Genomic DNA, 25,955 nt, shown 5'->3' with positions numbered 1-25,955 from the left:
AATATCACTGCGGTTAACATCATGGCCAGCCTATCTGTGTACCGGAATGAATCTAAATGGTGCAATTATACCACCCCTAACATATCTAGGTCCTCGAATGCACCACTTGCCTTGCCAGCCAGGGTGTTCCTTATTTGCAGTGACCGGGCCTGGCAGGTTGTCCTCTCGCATAGTGAAGGAGGACCTTGTTCCTTGGGGCGTTTAACTTTGTTGACGCCTAATATGTCTATGATCTTGAATATCACGAAGCTCCATAGCTGGATGAGACGAGTGGGCAATCACTACCAGAAAGACTGCAAGGACAATCTTGATTTCTGGAAGGCTGATAAAGTTATCATAGCCTCCTTCCTTACACCCGGTATTGCTGCTGCCCAATCTCTGGCAACACTTGATAAATTAGGGTGCTGGCTTGCCAAACAAAACAGTGCTACGTCTGCTGCGCTAAGTGCACTCTTGGTAGATACTGATTCTATTTGACACACTACTTTGCAAAACAGGGCTACTATCGACTTTTTGCTATTAGCCCAAGGCCATGGGTGTAAGGAATTTGAGGGTATGTGTTGTGTGAATCTGAGTGATAATTCCCAGGCAGCATTTCAACAGCTGAAAAGGCTGAATGAACTATCCGATAAGCTAACAACAAGCTCACTGGGATTAGATTTGTGGTTAAAGGGGTTAGGAATAACTGGGTGGTTGACGGAGCTGATAAAAGGAGCACATATCCTGCTTATGACATTTGTCACAATCCTAGCAGTCGTGCCCTGCCTGTTGCAATGCCTGCAAAAAATGATTAGTCACTCAATACGCACGGTATGTCTAGTGGGAACAAAAAAATGGGTAATTGTAGGTGACCCGTTCGGTGATAATCTGGAGCTGGTTAATACAGCAGTGCATTAAAGGTCAGATGGGAGGAGGTTCCTGGATCTGGTGGAGCCAATGAAACGACCCATCTGCGACATGGCTGGTGAGGAACCTGGCGGATAACAAAGACTGGACTGTCTACTTATCACAAGCGTCCCTAGAGCCACAAGAATTAGATATCCTGAGATGTGTAACAGCAACAGCATGTGTAAGGTTTAGTTGCTCAGACAAATAAACAAATTGTGAAACAAATGGTCAATGCCACACTTGCTGCTTATTGCAATGCATCTCTTTGGTGTAATTATACAAAACTATAATAGCATCCTTCCTTGAGCCAGGAGCCGCTGTGCTCAGCTGTGAGATTGACTGCGCAATGGACACCCCTAGGTGCACCCCAAGCATTTTTCCTCGGAGGGGTCTCCACACTCAGCTGCTCACAACGGGAGTAGACAAGGACCTCCTGAAGCTGCAGACAAATTATTTTAAGTGATATTTTCTTGTGGTATGAATGAGAAGTGCAAGAGGCCTCTTTTTGTGATTGTGTGATTGTGTGATTGTGCTGTGTGAGTGAGACGCAGCATCACTGCGAAGCAACATCCCTAGTGCTTAGTGACTTGTTGACTGATGTAGATTCTAGCAGGCACGCTACTTTACAATCGTAATTCTGCATGTGATTTTCACCCTGTTGCTTATTGTACCTTGCTTATTGCAGTGTCTGCGGTGATTGATAGAAAAATCTATAGAAAGCCTTTGGTTGATTGAAAATAAAAAAGGAGGAATTGTGGGAAAGGAATTCACAGGGAGCTTTGTGCTGTTTCACACGTCCCTGAGTTAGAGATAATGAGGAAAACAGCAGTAGAACCAAAAACTTAAGCAAGGTTGAGATAAAGTAAATTGGCTACAGCGTTAAAGATGAGTTTTGGGCAGTGGCCAATTGCTGGCTGGCTCAAGGCGCGTGTCTGAGGGTCTCTAACCAATTGTAAGACAGATTCGGGCATGTGGACAGCGCGTGGGGCTACGGGGAAAGTATATGTAGTGGTGAAAAATGGCAGTAAAGGTTCTCTTGTTCAAGAGCCATCAGGAGTCCGTGTCGTGCATCCCTTCATATGTGTATGTAGTTAACTCTCCGTTGTTAAACTGAAATCATTTAAAAGATATTCAAGAAATATATTCTCATCTCCAATGCTAAGTAATTATTTTTATTATAATAACTGTAACAGTATCATATTACCAACACCCAAATACATATTACAACTTTAATTTTAATGTGCTAGTAAACTATAGGCATGATATTTATTAATGTTAAACGTTGTAATAGTCATTACATTCAAAGTATTTTATTATTTTTTTCTTTTTTTTCTCTATAAAGATCAACCTCCTTCAAACATTTTTTCTCTCCTCTCAGGTCCAAAGGTCACCAAGCAGACACTTCTATGTAGATGGAATTTTCACTATACTTTTCATACTAAAGTAATTTATCTTTCCTATAATTTTCATAGCTTAGCTATCTCTAGGTGTGAAATGTTTCTATGCACAAGTCTTCTAACAGTCCATTTCAGATTCCTACATTAGGAGGTATTTGACAAAATTTCTCTGATCACAAAATCTCAAGAATTCACACAAACATTGTCAACCAAAAGGTCAGAGCATACACAAGACAACACCTTTTCAGCTAAAGTTCAGAAACTATACATCATTTTTTCCAAGGTTAAAAACAAAACAAAACAAAACAAAGACAAAAACAAAACAAAAAACACCACCACCACCACCACCACAACAACAACAAAAAACACATTGCTATAAAAATAAACTTATTACATTTCCAACAAAGATCCCAATCAGTCCCACTGGATCATCTTGAAAATCCATTTTGATATTAATGCAGAAATGGTTCTCTTCTATTCACTTTGTCACTTAGTGTTAGATTTTTCTGCTTGCATTTCTTATGTGTGCATTTCTTATGTTGTGCTTTCATAATAGAAATATGCTATGGAGTCTATGGAGTTTATACTATAGCCAGGAAATTTACTCCAATCAGACTTGCTAGTTGTTTAATTTGTCAAGTTACTGAAAAACTGTGCACTCACTTATACAGCATAAAGGGAAAAGGTAAAGTATATATCTCAGAAAATTAAAGGATAATATTTCATTCTCACATAAATCTAATTCAGTGGTGTCAACACTATAAACACTGAATACAAACTCTCAATGGCAAATATATATATACTTTTTTGTAATCATATAAGTTTTCATGAGAGTATATAACAGCGTATGAGGTCCTTGAATGAAAATGATTTTGTGGAGTTGGATGTCAATGAAATAGGGTTTTGTTAATCAGATCATTAGTCAGTACCTGCCTTCCTGAAAACCCAGAAGAACAGAAAATATTAATAAATAAATAAATAAAAAATTAAAGACATACATATTGAAACAAAACAAAACAAGCTCTGTGTTTAGATGTGTGCTAGTCTGAAGCAGTTCTGTCAGGAAAATGTGTGCTTACTGTATTCCTTTTAGGGAAATATGAAAATGAAGATTCCTGACAAATTTGAGTTGTTGTATATATATATTATATTATTATATATATATTATATATAATATTATATATATATATATATATATATATATAATATTATAAAATAACAGATTTATGACCTAAAAAGTAGGCAAAAATAAGAAAAATGTGGATTGTATTTGTTTGTTTTTGCAGGTTTCTGATATTTAGCTCTGGACTGATTGCCATGAGTTTGCAGAAATATCAAGAGATAAAATGCAAAATCTCACTCTCCCTCTCTCCCCCCCCACCTTTTTTTCTCCCCCCCTTCCCCTTTCCTTCCTCTTCCCCCCTCTCTCCCGTTCTCCCCCCCTCCCCCTCAACCCTCTCTTTCCATCTTCCTTCCCACCTCTCCTTCCCTCTCTCTCCGTCTCCCCCCTCTCCCCTCCCCATTTTCCTCCCCACTTCTCTTTCCCTCCTTCCCCCCTCATCTCTCTCCCCCTTGATCCCCCTTCCTCTATCCCTCCTTCTCTCCCCCCTTTCCCTCTCCCTCTCCCTCTCTGCCTCCTCTTCCTTCTCTCCTTCTCTCCCTCTCTTTCCCCTCTCCCCTCCCTCCCTCTCTCTCTCCCTCCCTCTCTCTCTTCCTCCCTCTCTCTCTCCCTCTCCCTCTCCCTCACTTTCTCTCTCTCTCTAAAGCTGTATTCTAGAGGAAATCTGTTACTCCAGTATTTCAATATAGATCCCTTTATGAAAATCTTCCCACAGCTGCTTTGTCATGCAGATCTCTGCAAGAGACAAAACTGTTATTAACAATAAAAATAATGAGAGAATAACTGATTTTTATTTTTGATCTTTTTCTGGTTCTGTTTCTAATTTTCTTCCATCCTTTCCCCATTATGTATAGAATAATATTCTCCAGGTGTCCCCAACACATTCATGACCCTTGTTTTTATTGCATTGAAGTTGTTTTATAGTTGTTTTAGTATAGTTGTTTTATAGTTGTAGTTGCATGTGTTCATACCAAAATATTTAATGATATATCAGAAATTCATTACAGCCCCCTGTTTTCACGGCTTTATGATTCATCTGTAAATTTTTTGAGGAACAATCTAGAAGGAGCAAAATGTTTTAGCCACAGCTATGTATGTTTTCATGTTATTAACTAATGAAGAGGAACAAATTTCCAGTTGCGGTTGAATGTCTGTTTTCAGAACAATACTGCAACAAGCAAATCATGTTTGCCACATCTGTAAAACAAACTGCTCAGCAGTAGACTTCACTTACTTAAGTACACACAGCCTTTGCTGAGGATCCAGCTCATTCAGCTCTTTTTAAATGTTAGAAATTTACTTTCTGAGAATGGGTAGCACAGCACAACTACATGGAGGAAGATTCCTGTGTGACTTGTAAGGCTCTGTGTCTCTTGTAAGTGACAGGCAATGTTTTTTTGGTGCTCTATCACCTCATAGAGGGAGGTGGAAATTTTAAGTGTATGAACTGACAGATTCAACAGCTTGTTCTGTTTTCATTAATCTGTACAGAAGACCTGGAGTGCCATCTCAGGTTTATTAACTTAGGTAGTTGTCTACTACATTTTGCATTAAACCTCTCAGAGGTGCTAAGCCCTATATGGAGTTAGAGCTGTAGGACATAGATCAGCATGAAGTTACAATGACACATTCTAAATTTTGCTTAAACGTATAAGGTTTTATTATATTCTTCATTTAATTTTGCAGATCTTCAGCTTTTAATAGTAATGAAATAATGGTATACGATATGGAGAAGAAAGGCATACACTTACATTAAAAACAATTGATGTGCCATATTTTGCCATAATGAGTTATGCATGTCAGGTAAACAAAAAATAAATAAATTAATTAAAAATAAATAAATAAAAATAAAATAAAATAAAATAAAATAAAATAATAAAATAAAATAAAATAAAATAAAATAAAATAAAATAATAAAATAAGTGACTTAAAAACTTTACTAGGTTTAACAACAATTTTTATTGGAAAGATGCATTTTTCTATGTGTTGACTTCACCATTCATATTATACTTCGCACTGAGTTTTATAAACACATACATAATTCATCGTTTTCATGCAACAAGCTGTAATGCATCACTTTGATGAAGGCAATGCTTAATTCTTGAAATTGGTTTCATCACTCTTTTCTAAAATGTTTAATGGATTATGGTTGCTTGGAAACAAGTGATATAAATGCTACATTTTCTACACTTTGGAGTCTCTTAATTATGCAGTAATTCCTTGTCAAACTATAAAGTGTACAAAATTTGCAAGAATATTTCAGATTCCCTGAACTATTTAAGACCACATCCCGGTAATGTTACTCACTATTAAATTTCTTCCTATTACGTATAGTAGTACATATATAGTAATTTCTGAATCCTTAAAGAGCTACTGACTGAGTAGGGCACTACCTTTTAAAACAATTAAAGACAAAATTGTGTCATTTGTACCTCTCACTTCTGATGAATAAAGAACCCCCCTTTGAGGGGTTCTACAGATAAAGAATAAATCAATCAATAAAAACATCTTGAGAAGACCTGTGGCATATATGGAAGATCTTTCATAAAAATGTTAACAGTTGATTTTGACTAGCTCCATAAACAGACGGTATATGATTTTTTGCAATTTAAAAAAAATTATTATTTCAATGTCCCATTATTTTCTCTTTAGATTATTACCCTTCTAGAAACCTACTTTGTAGCTTCTTTATAAAACAAATCACAAAGACTCTTACCTATGTTTTAATCTGCATAAAATATTTACGTCTCTTTAAAATTTATAGCTATTGTCTCAAAAGAATATGGAAAACAAACAAACGAAAAACAAAGGATAGTTTCTATGATGTCCTCTCATCACTAGGAGTTTCACTGGGATAGGCAAAGTAAAGTGCTGTGGTGGCTGTTATTTCTCTTCCAAGTAACCTATAAGATGAGTCTATCATGATTTAAAAGGTTACCCAGTGTACAGGCATATAGAATAACAGAATAGCCAAGGTTGAAAGGGACCTCTGAAGATAATCTCGTCCAACCCCTCTGCCAAGCAGGATGGCCTAGAGCACATTGCACAAGATGGCATCCAGGTGGGTTTTGAATATCTCCGGAGAAGGGGACACCACAGCCTCTCTGGGCAACCTGTGCCAATCCTTTGTCACCCTCACAGTAAAGAAATGCCCTCTCATATTCAGATGGAACTTCTTGTGCCTCAGTTTGTACCCATTGCGTCTTGTGCTGTCAATGGGCACAACTGGAAAGAGACAGACGCCATCCCCTCGACAGCCTCCCCTCCAATATTTATGCACATTGGTGAGGTCTCCCCTCATTTTTCTCTTTTGCTGTGAAATGGACACCAGTCTCTCAGCCTGTCCTCATATGACAGGTTCACCTGTCCTCTAATCATCTTCATAGCCCTCTGAACTCACTCTGGTAGCTCCATGTCTCTCTTGTACTGGGGAGCCCAGAACTGGACACAATACTCCAGGTGTGGCCTCACCAGGGCTGAGGAGAGGGGGAGGATCACCACCCTTGACCTGCTGGCAAAAATCTTCAGAATGTACCCCAGGATACTGTTGGCCTTCTTGGCCACAAGAGCACATTGATGACTCATGGTCAGCCTGCTGTCCACCAGGACTCCCAAGTCCCTCTCTGCAGAGCTGCTCTCCAGCAGGCCAGCCCCCAGTCTGTACTGGTGCTTGTTGTTATTCCTCCCTAGGTGCAGGACCCTGCACTTGCCCTTGTTGTAATTCATGAGCTTCCTCTTGGCCCAGCTCTCCAGCCTGTCCAAGTCCCTCTGAATGGCAACACAGCCCTCTGGGGTGTCAGCCATTCCATTCCATCCTCCAGGTCGTTTAGCTAGCTACAGGCCTCCAACTACACGCCGCACCACTGAGCACAACCTTCTGAGCTCTGCCATACAGTCAATTATCAATCCACCTCACTGTCCACTCATTTAGGCCGCACTTCCTGAGCTTGTCTATGAGGAAGTTATGGGAGACAGTGTCAAAAGCCTTGCTGAAGTCAGGGCAGACCACACCCACCCCTCTTCCCTCATCTACCCAGCTAGTCATCTCATCATAGAAGACTATCAGGTTAGTTAAGCATGATTTCCCCTTGGTGAATCCATGCTGACTACTCTTGATCCCCTGCTTATCCTCCACAGGCTTGGAGATGACCTCTAGGATGAGCTGCTCCATCACCTATCCAGGGATGGAGGTGAGGCTGACTGGTGTGTAGTTGTCTGGGTCCTCCTTCTTGCCCTTTTTGAACACTGGAAAAACATTGGCTTTCTTCCAATCCTCAGGCACCTCTCCTGTTCTCCACGACTTTTCAAAGATGAGGGAGAGTGGCCTAGCAATAACATCAGCCAGCTCCCTCAGTACCTGTGGGTGCATCCCACTGGGGCCTATGAATTTGTCGGTGTTCCAGCTATCTGAAGAAGGCTTCATTTACTTCCTCCTCCTGATCAGGTGGCCTGTAGCAAACACCCACAGCAGTATCAGCCATAGTAGTCTGCCCTTTAATCCTTACCCATAAGCTCTCAACTTGCTCTTCATCCACCCCTAGGCAGAGCTTCATGCATTCCAGTTGCTCTCTCACATAAAAAGCAACTCCACCACCTTGCCTTCCAGGCTGGTCTTTTCTAAAAGCATGTAGCCTTCCATGACAGCATTCCAGTCATGTAAGCTATCCCACCGGGTCTCTGTTATTGCAATGAGGTTATAGCCTTGTGACCGCACACAGATCTCCAGTTCTTCCAGTTTGTTTCCCATACTATATGCATTAGTGTACTTGTTTCTCATGCTGCATGTGTTTGTATAAAAACACTTCAGATGTCTTTCATTTAACTCACCCTTTCATGAGGCAGACTGAAAAATCTTACAATCATGCATTCCCTCAAATATTGTCATACAGTCCCAAAGCTTATCACTGGTAGGCCTGGGTTTGGCCCTTTCCCCCTTCAAATCTAGTTTAAAGCCTTTTCAATCAGCCCTGCTAACTTCTCCGCAAAAATCCTTTTCCCCATCAGAGAATGGTGCTCCCAGTCAAGAGCCTGTAGGCCTGGTGTCATGTAGACCTTCCCATGGTCAAGAAACCCAAAACTGAGCCAGTGGCAACAACCTCAGAGCCATGGGTCTGCCTGTTTCTTTCAGTATTGATCCCTGGTACTGTAAGGATGGAGCAAAACACTACCCACTATCTGTTCACCTGAACCCTTGACTAATTGCCCCAAAGCCCTAAAGTCCCTTTTGATCACTCTTGAACTTCTTTTCCATCTCATCACTACCAACCTGAAAAACTTGTGAATCAGAGTGATGATTCCAGGTGCACAGGTGTGCCAGGTGAGTGACTTTCTGAGCAATGTCTCGTACCCATACAGCAAATTTCCCTATGGCTCATGTCTAGACATCAAATCAGGTGTTCTGTTCCTTTCAGAAAGGAGTCCCCTATAACTATAATCCTTTTTTTTTTTTTTTAATTGGTGGAAATTGTTGTGATGTGGAGTATAAGTTGAGCTGCCCTGGGAGACTCCCCCACTGTGAATGGACCTTTGTCCACATCATTTTTTTGCCAATCAAGTTCCATAGCCTCATAGCTGTTGTGTAGGGGCACCGGGGAAGGTGAGGTGCACAGCAGGGGGGCTCACCTGCTGTGACAAGCAGGAACCTGCTTCCACTCCCTTCTGACTTTTAGATGCCCTCCCTTTGCCTGGTGACAAGGGAGTAGGAGAACTTTCATTTCTTGTTCAGTGGCTGGCTGAGGAGCTTGACTCAGGGAGGACAGAGCTCTGCCACACCAGTCAATCCCTCTCTCTGACTCTCTGATACTCTTCAGCCTGCCCACCTCCTCCTATATGTAGTTGATATAGGGGGACTAGCACTAATTAAGAGTAGAAGTGCTTAGATGTATTAAAAATAAATAAATATAACAACAAATGTAGAATGATAATATAGAGTCAACAAACTTCTCAATAATACTATGGCAGTGAATATACTTATGGATTATGAACATCAATAAAGTAACAGCAAATATAATTAGGCTATACTTATGAAGACGATATTTATCAATACATATCACTACTATACTTATGAAAGATTGTGTCCTGCTATCACAGCCACATGATATTGTTCAGATTTCAACACCTGCTCATGGCAGGAGAGTGCCTAGTAGCACATGGTAACTCCAATGACAGAGTTTGATTTTGTAGAAGTACCTCAAAGATCCATTTTCATGTGTAGATTCATTTTTGTTTTATTTATCTGTGTACAGGGAAAAAGACTTCCCTTGTGATACTTCAACCACTGTTTTCTACAATTTTCAGAGTTTTCTGCTGTCGTATTTTTTGTACATCATTGATCTTAATGATAGGATAAAAGGGAAAATATCTAGCTCCTGCAGTGTCTGTCTGCTTTCTTAATTCTGGCCTTTGCATCCATCTGCCATTAGTAATGGCCACAGCTACAATATTAGTGAATTGTATTGACAAGTGGCATTAACTCATGATTATAGGTACTAAATATGTATATGTGTTCATAAGATCATTAACAAGGAGGAGAGGTAGGAAAGAGGAAAATACATGCTGATCTCAAGGGCACATCACTCTGGTTCTGTGAGATGATATGTACAAAAAGAGAAAGAGAAAGAGAAAGAGAAAGAGAAGGAGAAAGAGAAAGAGAAAGAGAAAGAGAAAGAGAAAGAGAAAGAGAAAGAGAAAGAGAAAGAGAAAGAGAAAGAGAAAGAGAAAGAGAAAGAGAAAGAAAGAGAAAGAGAAAGAGAAAGAGAAAGAGAAAGAGAAAGAGAAAGAGAAAGAGAAAGAGAAAGAGAAAGAGAAAGAGAAAGAGAAAGAGAAAGAGAAAGGGAAGAAAAGAGAAAGAGAAAGAGAAAGAGAAAGAGAAAGAGAAAGAGAAAGAGAAAGAGAAAGAGAAAGAGAAAGAGAAAGAGAAAGAGAAAGAGAAAGGGAAGAAAAGAGAAAGAGAAAGAAAGAGAAAGAGAAAGAGAAAGAGAAAAAGAGAAAGAGAAAGAGAAAGAGAAAGAGAAAGAGAAAGAGAAAGAGAAAGAGAAAGAGAAAGAGAAAGAGAAAGAGAAAGAGAAAGAGAAAGAGAAAGAGAAAGAGAAAGAGAAAGAGAAAGAGAAAAAAAGAGAAAGAGAAAAAAAGAGAAAGAGAGAGAAAGAGAAAGAGAGAGAAAGAGAAAGAGAAAGAGAAAGAAAGAGAAAGAGAAAGAGAAAGAGAAAGAGAAAGAGAAAGAGAAAGAAAGAGAAAGAGAAAGAGAAAGAGAAAGAGAAAGGGAAGAAAAGAGAAAGAGAAAGAAAGAGAAAGAGAAAGAGAAAGAGAAAGAGAAAGAGAAAGAGAAAGAGAAAGAGAAAGAGAAAGAAAGAGAAAGAGAAAGAGAAAGAGAAAGAGAAAGAGAAAGAGAAAGAGAAAGAGAAAGAGAAAGAGAAGAGAAAGAGAAAGAGAAAGAGAAAGAGAAAGAGAAAGAGAAAGAAAGAGAAAGAGAAAGAAAAAAGAAAAAGAAAAAGAAAAAGAAAAAGAAAAAGAAAAAGAAAAAGAAAAAGAAAAAGAAAAAGAAAAAGAAAAAGAAAAAGAAAAAGAAAAAGAAAAAGAAAAAGAAAAAGAAAAAGAAAAAGAAAAAGAAAAAGAAAAAGAAAGAAAAAAAAGTTGTTCATTATCTGTTTGATTAGACATTGTATTTTTCTGAGATATAAAATTTTTATATATTTCCTCTTGTTATAATCCAGTAAATATTTATCTGCCATAATTATCAGTAAGCAAAAATATCACAGTTAACTATCAGTGTCATACGGTATCATTGGCTAAGAATTAAAATATCTACATCAGGGGACTTCTGTTTTATAGGGAAGAGGTTAAGGAAGGTGTGGAAGGGATTAAAAATAGATGTATCCCATGAATTCAGTCCTGAAGTGAAAAACATGCCTGATTATACTCACTTGTTTGAGATTTTAGTGTTATTCTTTCAACTACATGCTAAGTGAAACAAAACAGGGTTTTGTGTTTTGGACTCACTCAGAGTTTTATTAATTTTTAAGGTTATATGTATAGTTAGTCTGTGTGCTCGTTTGTATTGTTTTATTTATTTATTTATTTATTTTTCTTGTTAGCTGGTTATGCATTTCTAATACATGTTCCAGCTTTCAGCATACTTTGTGCTGTTTCTTTGCTTTTATCAGTTGAATAGGTGTCTTGAATATGTTCTGAGACCCTTCTTATTCTGAAACAATATGCAGAAAGCAGACTATGTGAGAAGATGTTTTATTTTCTTTCAAACAGCAGCCCAAACTCTATTTAGAGTATTTGGAAAATGTCAGGTAAGTATTTCAGACTTGGCTGTTTAGAATTGAAAGCAACATACCTACATCAAAGATGCAGCCAAGCAACATTATCTACAGCATAGCACTTGGACTACGTAATACCTGATAAATCTTTTGAATCTTAGGCAAGAGTATTCAGAAAGAGTGTGGGGACTCTCCAGTTCTCCAGTGAACTGATAGCCTGGATGTAATTTAAATCGTGTTCTCCTAACTCTGCTAGAAGCTAATGACATTTCACTGTGGTGATGATGATGATGACAATGATGATGATGATGATGATTATTATTATGTTAATACTGGAAATTTTAAGAAACAATTGAATTCGTTCATAATATATCTGTACTAATTCCTGTGTCATTCTTGAGATTTTTGTTAACAAATCCTCAGATTTCTTATTTCTATGTCAGCCTTGGCACAGGCGGGGGGGGGGGAAGTGTCAGAATCCAGAAATATTTTTTTTCTCTAAATATTTTAATTTTTATATGTGTTTGTTTCACTGTGAACCAGCAACTCTTGTGTTTATTATATATTGTTGCACAGAATGTCAAAAACAACAACAAAACCACAACTAATTTACTGAGGTATTTGCATGTGGTTGATTGTCTTAAAAGGAACAGAAGATATCTCCTAAGTATCTTAAGATGCACCAAATGTTGTCTATGCAACCATTCACATATTCACAGGAATGAGTTCTACAGCAGGATTCCCTGGGGGCAGTGGACGTACTTCCCTGTATTTTCACCTCAAGTGTTAGTCGAGCACACGAATAGTTCAGCAAGCATTGCGGCAGATACCCTGGAATTGCTCCCATCTGGACAGCTCCTGGACACCCTAGAGTTCAGGCTCCCTTGTCTCACCTCTGTTGGTTGTCTCCATCAGCCTATGCAGAGCCTCACTGGGAAGGCGACCCTTGGATAAATCAGATAATTGATAAGTAAATGCACCAGATGTTCACATAGGCAAAACTCTTATACACAGCTACACTAGAATTATAACTATAGGACAAATTTGAATTTCATCCTTATGTCTTATTTATAACCCATGCTCCATAACCCTTGCCACAATACATATTTGTTTTTACACATACTTAAGATTTTGTGTGTTAGTTTGTTTTATCTGTGGGGTTATGTCTTAAGGGAGTACAAAGATGGTGAGGACCTGAACTTTTTGCATCCCCAGGTTAGCCTTAGTTTGAGATTTCTCACAGTTTACCCATTGCTTCTTTGGCATGTGTGCAGTACTCCATTTTTTTGTCTTTGATGCTCTTACTGCCTGTCAATATCAAAGCGACATTGTGTGTTTCCAAGAATGTTCTATGACCTTTTTTTTTAAATTGGAAATTCATAGTAAAAATGAGAACTATGTGAGATGATGACATTACACATGAAGTATCAATGAGAAAGACAGGGTCAGATTTTGTTTTAACAAGTTCTCAGACGGATAGCAAGTTCATCATGAGTCAGAATTCAACAGCAGAAAGGATACTTTGGAAATTTTTAGATTTTTTGAATGATTTTTTTTTTTCCCCCCCAAAGTTTCCAGGGGATTTTTCTATTTATTCATGATTCAAATACACAGTTACATTTAAACTCATTACAGTTTCTTTCTTGTATCTATTTGTATTTACTTCAATGTTTAGATTTCAAAAATCATTTTTAGATTATAATACAGACTAAAGGTTAGAGAAGTGCTCTGAATTTTGTTTGCTGGTTTATATACTTATAGCTTTTTAACTTTTTGTCTTTGAGTGCTTGACATGTTTCTCTGCTCCTGTTGTAATCTGTTGATTTTGATTTCTTTTAGACATTTTCTTGTCATCTGGTGAGGATAGGAAATGATGCTGTTTCAAACTGTATTAATTATCCCATAATATATCCATAAAATATCAATATCCCCAAAATATCCCATATAAATATCACATTTATAAGTAGATCTATCTAACATAACGGTCAGTGAATGTCAGTATAGCTATATCAGTAGAGTACAGTCACTTAGATTGAATTGGTCTGTCCCTCTGGGTATGCAAGCCATGCTTGCAAAGCTATAAAAATGCTGCAAAAATTTACCTTTTTAAACCTCCAAAGAAGGTACGATACATTACGCTTCCATGCACTTTTCCTATTACAATTTAACCAAAATATCAAAACAGGTTTTACACTTTTATGAAAATGTTTTACAGAAAAATTGATAAAGGATGCAACGTTTCCTTGAGAGGAGGGCGTCCAGTGCACCCTCAGTAAGTTTGCAGATGACACCAAGCTAAGTGTGTGTGTCTATCTGCTCAAGGGCAGGAAGGCTCTGCAGGAGGATCTGGATAGGCTGGACCGATGGGCTGAGGTCAACTGTATGAAGTTCAACAAGGCCAAGTGCCGGGTCCTGCACCTGGGGCGCAACAACCCCAAGCAACGCTACAGGCTGGGAGATGAGTGGTTGGAAAGCTGCCTGGCCGAGAAGGACCTGGGAGTACTGGTTGACAGTCGGCTGAATTTGAGCCAGCAGTGTGCTCAGGTGGCCAAGAAGGCCAACAGCATCCTGGCCTGTATAAGAAGCAGTGTGGCCAGCAGGTCTAGGGAAGTGATTGTCCCCCTGTACTCGGCTCTGGTGAGGCCGCACCTTGAGTACTGTGTTCAGTTTTGGGCCCCTCGCTACAGGAAGGACATGGACGTGCTCGAGCGAGTCCAGAGAAGGGCGACAAAATGGTGAGGGGTCTGGAGAACAAGTCTTACGAGGAGCGGCTGAGGGAGCTGGGCTTGTTCAGCCTGGAGAAGAGGAGGCTCAGGGGCGACCTTATCGCTCTCTACAGTTACCTTAAAGGAGGCTGTAGTGAGGTGGGGGTTGGTCTGTTCTCCCACGTGCCTGGTGACAGGACGAGGGGGAATGGGCTCAAGTTGTGACAGGGGAGTTTTAGGTTGGATGTTAGGAAGAACTTCTTTACCGAAAGGGTTATTAAGCATTGGAAGGGGCTGCCCAGGGAGGTGGTGGAGTCACCATCCCTGGAGGTCTTTAAAAGACGTTTAGATGTAGAGCTTAGCGATATGGTTTAGTGGAGTACTTAGTGTTAGGTCAGAGGTTGGACTAGATGATCTTGAGGTCTCTTCCAACCTAGAAATCTGTGTCTGTGTCTGTGTCTGTGTTTTTGCATAGAGGAATAGATTTGGATAACAAAACACAGAAGTGTACTAGGAAACAAATTGTTATGCTTGTTTGTTTGTTTGTTTGTTTATCTATTTATTTATTTATTTATTTATTTATTTATTGTTTCATGCAGGTACCAGAGAAATAGCAACAACAATCCTGGGGTCTACCAAAAGGCATTTCAAGTCCTGTGGGAGACAACAAAAGGACTAGAAGCACAGATAGTGTTTTCCTTAATCTTGTCAGGAATGGGAAAGACACAAAAAGAAAGAGATGAAGCCAGGTAACCAATGCCTGGATCCAATACTGGTGTGTCCATGAGAATTTGGTTTTAGAATCATGGAAGAATCTTTGAGATGAGAGATCTGCTGGGACCTGCCAGGACTCAGCTGTCTCAGCGAAGGAAACATGTTTTGGCCTTTGACCTGACGAGACTGATTGAGAGGGTTTTAAACTAGGATTGATGGGGAAAGGGGATACCATTGTGAGTGATGAGGTTAAACTAATGCATGTTATTACACCATTTGAGGGTGGCAAGGCTAATGGCATCTGTGACACTCCAGGGAGTTCTGTGGGTTCAGGAGCACATCTGAAATGTTTGTATACCAACACAAATGGTATGAGGAACAGATGGGATGAACTGGAATACTTTCTTCTTTCCCAGAGCTATGGTACTGGTGAAACTTGTTAGGACAAAACCCATGACAGGAGTGCTAGGATGGGGAGCTATTGGCTGTTCAGGCAGGTCAGATGAGGTGGAGGTGTTGCTCTGTATGTAAGGAAGAGATAAGATCGCACAGCCCTTCCACTAGGGATGACACGGTAGAGAGACTCTGGGTGAAAATTAGGGGGAAGGATAGACAAGCAGATATCATTGAGGGTGTCTACTATCAACCACCCACCCGGGACGATGACTCAGATAAACTATTCTATAAACAGTTAGGGGAAATCTCAAGATTGGTTGCCCTCCACCCTTAGAGAAGACTTTGGCTTCCCAGACGTAAACTGAGAATATGAACTGTCATAAGAAGCAAATCTGGGAAATTTCTAAAGCGTATTGAAGATTACTTCCTGACACAAGTACTGAGTGAGCCAACTAGGAATAATGTCCTCCTAGATCTGTTGTTTCAGAATAGGGAAGGCTGTGTGTGAGATGTGACAGTAGGTGGCTGTTTGACCACAGTGATCATGAAATAGTTGGGTTCAAAACTTTTGATATAAGGAGAAAAAAGTTCAGCAGACTTGCCACCCTCTTCCTAAGCTTCTCAGGGAGCTAGTTAGCAGTCTTTGTTGGGAATAGGTTCTAGAGGGCTTAAGGGTCCATGAGAGCTGGTCAAGAAAAAACGAGCAGATGTTAAAACTGGAGCCCTCTCAACAATTTACCAAAGGTTGTGGGAGTCTGGGAAAGTCCCTGATGGCTGGAAATTAGCCAGTGTTATACGCATCTACAAAAAGGGAATGAGAGAAGACCCAGGAAACTACAAACCTATTTATCTAATCTCAGTTCCTGGAAAAGTTATGGAGAAGGTTGTCCTCAGGAATACTGAAAGTCATTTAATGAACAAAACTATTATCAGGCATACTCAACATGGCTTCAATAAGGGAAAGTCCTGCCTTAGTAATTTGATCTTCTGTTATAAGGTCACCCACCTGGTGGATGAAGGGAAGGCATTTCTGGATTTTAGTAAAGTCTTCGATATTGTTCCTCACACCATCCTTCTTGAGAAATTGTCCAGCTGTAAGATAAACAGGTTCACTGTATGCCAGGTGAGGAATTAACTCAGTGGGAGAGCTCAGAGGCTTGTAGCAAATGGGGCTATAGCTGGCCAGCTGATTGTCACTAGCAGTATTCCCCAAGACTCAATTCTAGGGCCAGTTCTGTTCAACATTTTTATCAATGATCTGGATCTAGGAATGGAAGGCATCCTCAACAAGTTTGTTGATGATACTAAACTGGGAGGTACTGTTGACTCCCTGGAGAGACGAGGGACTTTGTAGAGAGATCTAGACAGATTTGAACATTGGGCAATCAGCAATGGCATGATTGCTGCCAAAGGAAAACGCCAGATTTTCTACCTGCCATGGAGTGAGAGATGCTGCTCTTCCCTCCTTTCTAACCAATGAGATAGAGCATGAGAGAATGGCATAAAGCTGTGCCAGGGTCTAGACATTCGGAAAACTTCTTTAATACTGGTCAAACAATGAAACAGGCTTCCTAGAGAGGTGATGCCCCATAACCGTCAATGTTCAAGAGGCATTTGGATAATGCCCTCATTAATATGCTTTAACATTTGGTTAGTCCTGAAGTGGTCAGGCAGCTGAACTATATGATCTTTGTAGGTTCATTTGCACTGAACTATTCCATTCCATTCCATTCCATTCCATTCGGTTCTATTCTAAACAGTATTCCTGGTCACAGGCTCAGACACCAGAAAGCTTGATACACAGGAGATGTAATAAAGTGTCAATCTAAGGCATTTTAACTTACTCTGTTTATTTAAATACTAAGAAGAATGACTGCCCAAATAACAGAGTTGCAGCATGACTGAAATTTGTGAGGACCTCTGGAGGTCATCTGGTCTAAACTCCTGGCTCAAGAAGGGTCAGCTAAAGCTGTTTACCAGAACTATGCTCAGACAGCTTTTGAATATCTCCAAGGATGGTCAGGCTATAAAGAAACAGACTGGGTATTTTTTTTTATAATTATTATTATGATTATTGTTATTTTTAGGAATCTATTTTTCTACTTATATTAGCAAGACTTGGGTTTAAAGTGTTTCTGTATACCGTGCACCATATCCTGTGGTGCATCAAGCACAGCATCACTAGTCGGTCGAGGGAAGTGATTGTCCTGCTCTACTCTTCACAGGTGCGGCCTCACCTCGAGTACTGTGTGCAGTTCTGGGAACCACAGTACAAAAAGGACGCAAAACTGTTGGAGAGTGTCCAGAGGAGGGCGATGAAGCTGGTGAAGGGCCTAGAGGGGAAGACATATGAGGAGCAGCTGAGGTCACTTGGTCTGTTCAGCCTGGAGAAGAGAAGGCTGAGGGGGGACCTCATCGCAGTCTACAACTTCCTCGTGAGGGGGAGTGGAGGGGCAGGCGTTGATCTATTCTCCTGATAGGACCTGTGGGAATGGTGTCAAGCTGAGGCAGGGGAGGTTTAGGCTGGACATCAGGAAGAGGTTCTTCACCGAGAGGGTGGTCGCACACTGGAACAGGCTCCCCAGGGAAGTAGTCACTGCACCAAGCCTGTCTGAATTCAGGAAGTGTTTGGACCGTGCACTTAGTCACATGGTCTAAACTTTTGGGTAAACCTGTGCGATGTCAAGAGTTGGACTCGATGATCCTTATGAGATCTATGATATTCTATGACTCTATGTATAAGTGGCTATTGGCTTTGACATACTTCATGAGAGATTTAAATATGTTGGAGTATGAAGTCTGAAGTTACCATATTTAGGGACATCTGTGAGATAATGTTTGAGGCTGCCTTTCTGTGTTTATAAAGACTGTGTTCATTTATTCCATACCAGAAATCCCCCAGCAATGAAGAGTTTTAGGGAGACACTTTTAAGGAAGTGCCCTCTTTGTAGTGGGCTATAATTCGGAGGGGAGACTGAGTACTTTTTCAGAGGGCTTGTGACGTGTGCCATAGGTTCATGAATACAGAAAGAAAAAAAAAAAAAAAAAAAAAAAGGATATTTAGGAGTGAGAGTTTCTTTTGCAGTCATAGCAGTCTTTGAAAGTTTATCTTCCGATAGACTTGAATTAAACAGGAGGTGATATACTGATTAAAACTAAAAAATAACCAAACCAAACCAAACCAAACAAACAAACAAACAAAACATGTAACTGACTGAGTACTTGAAAGTTTTGTTGTTGTTGTTGTTGTTTGGTTGGTTGTTTTCTTTTGTTTTTCCATCAACAAATGATTACATGATGCTTGCTAAATCACAGATCATATGTCTATCATTAAAATAAGTAGCAAACTCTGAGTTGGAAATGTCCAGATAGTGAGTGGGTTGTTCTTAGGCTGGTACGTGAACAAATGTGAACTCTGTGAACTGTAGATTAGTTTTTGAGCAAAGAGGACTGAAAAAATGCAGAAGATCAAAATATATATTTTTTTGGGTTTTAAACCCCCTTTTATTTTTATCGAAATGTTATTTGTGGCATATGTTTTTTGTTTATTTCTTTTTTTTTTTTTTCTGAAAATAGGGTAACGTGATTACTGTTAGTTCTACCTGATATAAGGCTACAATACAAGTAATTTTATGATTTAGAAAATAAACTGACTATGATCTTAAACTCTAAAAATGCATACTGACACCATTATTTATTATATTGCACTATTATATTGTCATCAATTATGTATTACGACATATTATTTCAGATTATTAGGTGAAATTTCCTCTCAGAAAGAGTAGTTAGGCATTGGAACAGGTTACCCAGGGAGATGGTGGAGTCACCGTCCCTGGAAGTGTTTAAAGAAAGGTTGGATATAGTACTTGGGGACATGGTTTAGTGGGTGATATTGATGGCTGGGGGATGATTGGACCAGATGACCTTGGAGGTCTTTTCCAACCTTAATCATTATATGATTCAACAATATTAGAACACATTTCATTACATTATATTTCAAAATATTTTTATAGAACAAGAAAAAATAAATCTGATTAAATATGATTCTAAACCCTATATATTTACATATAGTAACAGTGACACTTAGATGGAACTTAGATGAGTCATTTTTCATTGGACAAAGTCCAATGGTCTTTAAAATCCATAATCCTCTTTATATATCTTGTACCAGTTCTCAAAACCGGTCTTCATACTCAAAAAAAAAAAAAAAAAAAGGGGGGGGGGGAGTGTATGCACTTCTATATATCTTTCCTACATAATGCTTATCTTTGTTTCAATCAATTTGCACAGACAAACATGTATTTGATGGTGGTGTTGAAGATCAACCAACTTCCAGCACTTCAGTGAGCAGTCCAAGGCACTTTTCATACAGATCACATGTGCATTTGTCCTGGACTTGTCCCACTACACTCAAAGTAGATTTTTCTATTGATACAAATGGAAAAGGACTGGAGTATAAAAAACAAAACAAAACAAAACAAAAAAAAACCACAGGTTTGTTAAGATTGATGCTTCTCTGTAATTAGAAAAGAGCAGTATTTAACAAATAAATTAATCCTGAGGAATAGTTCTTCAATTTCTGTTTAGAAGTAAAAAATGTTTAAGTTGATTTTTCCAGTTTGGAAAATTAAAAAACAAACAAAGAACAAACAAGTAAACAACCCAACCCAACCCAACCACTACCACCAAAAAACAGGTATTTATGTGTGAGGTATTTATTTGTGTTTTTGTTTGTTTGTTTGTTTGTTTTGTTTCATTGTTGTTTTTTTTTTTTTCACCATTTCTAGTCCTTGCTTTGAATCCTTATACAAAACACATGGAATCAGTTACAGAAGACAAAAATCTGAAAGCTGCTGTTTTAGTAAGGAATCTCTGAAGAGATACTCAGCAAGAAATCTACAGATGCTTGACAAAATTTGTTGTGTATGAAATAGAAAGAAGAGACAAGAAAAGCTGAGACCGTAATATAGAACTATTGATTGAGATTCATTGTTGAAGGTGAATAGATCCTTTAAAGATTATTTCAGTTTGATAAGACACAGATATTTTTAACCGAAAAACACAACAGTAAACTAATGGTAGGAGGAAAAAAGGGGAAAAATAAGAAACGCTCAACCATGAGAACAAGATCGTCTTGTTGAGAAACTGAATGGAGAATAAAAATTAAAACAATTTTTCTCATACAAAATTGGTCAAAGGCATAACAACCCCACACAATGCTACAGGCTTGGGGCAGAGTGGCTGGAAAGCTGTGCAGAGGAAAAGGATCTGGGGGTGCTGGTTGAGCATGAGCCAGCAGTGTGCCCAGGTGGCCAAGAAGGCCATCCTGGCTTTTATTAGGCATAATGTAACCAGCACGACCAGGGAGGTGATCGTCCTCCTGTACTCTGATCTGGTGAGGCCTCACTTCGAGTACTGTGTTCAGCTTTGTGTCCCTCGCTACAAGAAGGAATCAAGGCCCTGGAATGTGTCCAGAGAAGGGCTACATAGCTGGTGAAGGGCATGGAACACAAGTCCTATGGAGGAGCGGATGAAGAAACTGGGGTTGTTTAGTCTAGAGAAGAGGAGTCTCAGGGGAGACCTTATTGCTCTCTACAGTCTACCTGAAAGGGGAAGTAATGAGCGTGTTTAGATCCCAGAAGCCATGTGCAATTATCTCCCTGTTGGGAGCTGGGGTTCAGACTCTTCTCACAGATAACTAGTGATAGGACTAGAGGGAATGGCCTCAAGTTGCGCCAGGGGAGTTTCAGGCTGGAAATTAGGAGACATTTCTTCTCAGAAAGAGTAGTCAGGCATTGGAATGGGTTGCCCAGGGAAATGGTGGAGTCACCATCTCTGGGGGTGTTTAAGGAAAGGTTGGACCTCGTGCTTAGGGACATGGTTTAGTGGGTGGCTTTGGTAGTGGGGTGATGGTTGGACCAGATGATCTTGGAGGTCTTTTCCAACCCTAATGATTCTATGATTCAAGATTGATGGAATGAAGAGATTACAGTAAGATGTTTATTTCTGAATTTAAATGACAGTTATTTAAATCCCTCTATCTAAATACAGTATGCCCAAGTAGATTGTTTCTTGAGAGATGCCTACATGGCGTAAGGCAACATGGTATGAAAATATTCCTCATAACTCACAGAAGGGTGAACTATCCTGCATAGAGCTGAGTGCTAATGTGGGCACATGGCTTCTTGGATCTAAACATACTCATTACCTCATTCTGTTTTTACGATCTTAGTAAGGCCCTGGAGACCTAACTCAGATCACTTACTAGTCAGCATCAGTAAATTTATATGGATATATTTATGTAATGATATCAACATTTTTTTTTTTTCCCTGAAAATGATATATCTGACACACATTTCTTTGGGGAATTAAAGAAATAATGTCTATAGCTTATAGAGTGTTAGTAGATCTTTGCATGGCCTGAAGTTCCTGGGGCCTCAGAATTTGTCAAGTGACTTTGTCCATCATTTCACAGAATACTGGTGGTTAGAGGATTGTCATAATTATGTCACTAGTTTTGAAGATTTATGTAATAAAACCAAAAATAACTAAGATAAAATAAACAAGCAGCAAACAAAATAAAACATTTCTCCTTTCCTGGGTGGTGACTGTAGTATTATAGAATAAGGATAATGCTATCCTCCTTCCACACTCCCAACTGCAGCATAAGCTAAGTATGCTTGGAGAATATCTTTTCTCCTATGATGTTCTTGTTCCTACGGAACAATTGAAATATCAAGAAAAGGTAATATCAAACAGTGATTATTAATAAAATTCCAATCAATTGTGGTGGTGAAACAAGCAAAGAGATGCATGTCAAGACTGTGATAAAGGAGTATCAAGGTTTTTTTTTTTCTTTTTTTTTCTTTTTTTTTTTTTTCAGTTTACACAGTGAAGTAATAACTCAGCCATATTATTGCAATGAATCTTATATCCTCAAGGTTGTATTCATATGTATGAATACTGTATGATGATTTCATGTGAAAGCAACTTAACAAATATTCCTAAATTCAAACTGCTTAAAAATGATTGATTATTTAAGATTTAGGTACAGATAGAGAGTCTTCATATCGTGAGAGGAGATTATATTTGCAAATAAATGTAATCTTTAAGAGAACCCAGAATATTATCTGTAATCTTTTCAAACTCATCAACACATTTATTTTCTCTTAATTTCTAAACAATTCAGAATTATAACAGACTTATTTTCTGCAACAGAAATTGCATAAATAATCATCGAAGAAATAGAACAGTGGTAGGAAAACCTTAAATGACTTTATCAATTTCTGTGGATATTATAGTGAGGTCTTTTACAGTACTCATAAATTAAAAAAAAAAAATCTGCTCTCATCCTACTTCCCTTTCAGGCAGGAGTAGTCATAAACTAGTAAAGTTATTTTCTGAAAGAGTGTGAAAATGACAAGAGCTCATATTTGAAGGAAATAATGTTAGTTTGCTCTTTTTCAAATAAGAATTTTACAAGCTCAGCTGGGTAGGCAATGTTGCATACATTATTTTTCATCTTCTGGAATGGTTATCCAAAAAGTATTGTTTGCAGTATTGTGATTTTTACTGCTACCACAGGAAATACATTTATATACATATGCATATAATATATGTGTTAAATTAAGTTCAAGAAAATGTCATTTGAAGAAAAGTAGCAAGTTTGAGAAATGTAATTGCAATGCAAGTCTGGTATCTAGGAATTTTTGAAAACAAGACTGGCTTCCTAAAATGTCTATCCATCCAAAAGTGCCTAAGTACTTTAATAAATTAATCTTCACTAATGACTAGGTCTCTCTCAGTGCAAGGAAGAAATTAAGTTTTAAATGGAAAGATTTATTAGGAAATGGATCTCTAACCCAAATTAGTTATCTACTAGTTACCTGCACATATAGGTATCAACAACCAAAATTTAGATCCAAACTACACAAGAACCTTTGGTTTTATTGCTAAGATTCTCCATGATATAAAGGACTATTCCTGGACTGTTCAAAATTACTCAGCCTTTGACAGGATGTTTAGATAGACTACTTGGAAATTGTTCATACCACATACCACACTGTACATACTACACCTAAGACTTATTGTCTCTATCTGATAAATAGTTGAGCTACAGAATAGGTGAAAGGCAAAAAAAACGTCTATAATAACTGTGTAATAGTGTGGGAAATTATGTTGTGTTTTGTTGTTGTTGTTTTTTCTTATTTCAGTTTAAATTTATGCAAAGTATTTACTCGAGCAAAGAGTGGAATTAGAATTCTACTATGTGGTAATATTCTATATTTAGTCTTTGCTGAAAAGACTGTGCACCCTCCCTCTATCTCTGGGCTGTGAGTATGGATGATTCCCTGAAACATGGAGATCAATAACAGAATCCTTTATTAGGCAGGTATTAAAAAGAAAAAATGTTTTGGAGATTTATAAACAATGTTTTTCAATCAATGTTCTGACCTTTGTGTCACCCTCTAAGGTTTGAGACCTCTGAAGTCTCTCCTACAAAAGAGGATGAGAGTTCTTCTGTAAATCCGTAACTCTTCTTTCCAAAACACTGCATCTCCCCAGAGTCACTAATATATTCTGCATTTGGTATGCTGTGTTCAAATTACTATGACATGTGAGATAATCAAAACCAGATGACAAAGAACTGTACTACATACCTCTCAGCAACTCCCTAGTGCCATAAACCATTATACCTTCTAACATTTTTATCTTTACAGGAAGCCAGTCTTAGATCCTGGGTTTTCAAAAGATGGAAAATTGACTTTACCAATTCCTTACCCAATTCCTTTTCATTCTCCTCCTCACTTCTTAGTGTGAATTTAACAAAAACATGAGTTGCCAAGCTAGTCGAAAGCATTATCAGAGGAAAGTATGAGCTAGTTTGGGTGCCCATGATTGAGATAAATCATTAAATTTTTCAGCAAGGGACTCTATTTCAAAGGGCAATGAAAGTTAATTCTGAGTACCTAAAAATGGCCAGAAGCAAGTGTAAATGTTAACAGAAAATACGGACAGGGCACTTAGGAGACTGTCATAGTGTATCATAAGATATTGGGACAGTACTCTGTCAGATGCTGAAGGAGAAGTAACTAGTCTAAATATCCTGAATATATACAGCCTTCTAGGGGAGGAAGGAACTGGATAAGCATAGAGTTATAGCATGGAGCTATTAACTTGCATAAATCAGGCTGCATGAGCCCCACTGGGTCACACTAGTAGGGGTCCATCAGTAAGTATTATAGACAGCACAAATTTCTGTTCCTCATCACTGTTAGAAAGAATTCAGGCAAACTATGAGATATTTCCAAGCAACTCGGCCAGGCACATGCAGTCCAAACAATTCCTAAAACGTGTTGAAGATAATTTTCTGACACAGGTGATGAAGGAGCCAACGAGGTGGTGGGTGCTTCCAGACCTTGTTCTTACCAACAGAGATGGGCTTGTTAGGGATGTGAAGGCTGGGGGTAGTTTAGGTTGCAGCGACCATGCGATGGTAGGGTTCAAGATGGAACTTGGTGGAAGAAGTAAGGCAAAAAGTAGGATTGCCACCCTGGACTTTTGGAGAGACAACTTCGACCTCAGCTGGGACCTACTTGGGCGTATCTCATGGGCTAGATTGCTAGAAGGCAAGGGTGCTTGTGAGAGCTGGGCAACATTTAATCAGCACTTCTTCCAAGCTCAAGATCAGTGCATCCCTATGAGTAGGAAACCAGGGAAGGGGGGCAGGAAACCTGCGTGGATGAGCAAGGAGCTCATCCATAAGACCAAAAGGAAGAGGATGGTCTATGAAATGTGGAAAAATGGCCTGGCCTCTTGGGAGGAGTATAGGAGTGCTTTCAGCGCCTGCAGGGACACAACAAGGAAGGCTAAAGCCCACCTGGAAATACTGAATGCCTTCTTTGCTTTGCTCTTTGCTTCAAAGGCTCCCCCCTGGGACTCCTACACCCTGGAGGGAGGAGAAAGAGCCTGGGAAGTGGAGACCTCTCCCCTGGTTGAAGAGGGAGCGGGTTGGGAGCATACGAGTGTGATCAAGGCACACAAATCCATCGGCCCCGATGGGATGCATCCACGTGTGCTGAGGGAGCTGGCAGAGGTGATCACTGAACCACTCTCTATCGTCTTTGAAAGGTCTTCATGAACAGGAGAGGCGCCTGAAGACTGGAGGATAGCCAATGTTACTCCGGTCTTCAAGAAGGGCAAGAAGAAGGATCTGGGAAACTACAGGCCAGTCAGTCTCACCTCTGTCCTTGGAAAGGTGTTGGAACAGCTTGTTCTGGAGGCCATCTCCAAGCAATTAGAAGAAAAGAACGTTATAAGGAGTAGTCAGCATGGATTCTCCAAGAGGAAATCGTGCTCGACCAACCTTGTAGCCTTCTATGAAGGTATCACCATATGGGTAGATGGAGGGGGGGAGCAGTGGATGTCATCTACCTTGACTTTAACAAGGCTTTTGATGCTGTCTCCC

The sequence above is a fragment of the Cygnus atratus genome, chromosome Z, assembly GCF_013377495.2.
Source record: "Cygnus atratus isolate AKBS03 ecotype Queensland, Australia chromosome Z, CAtr_DNAZoo_HiC_assembly, whole genome shotgun sequence".
Classification (NCBI taxonomy): domain Eukaryota; kingdom Metazoa; phylum Chordata; class Aves; order Anseriformes; family Anatidae; genus Cygnus; species Cygnus atratus.
The sequence above is the reverse complement of the archived record's forward strand: the minus strand, read 5'-3'. Positions refer to the sequence as shown.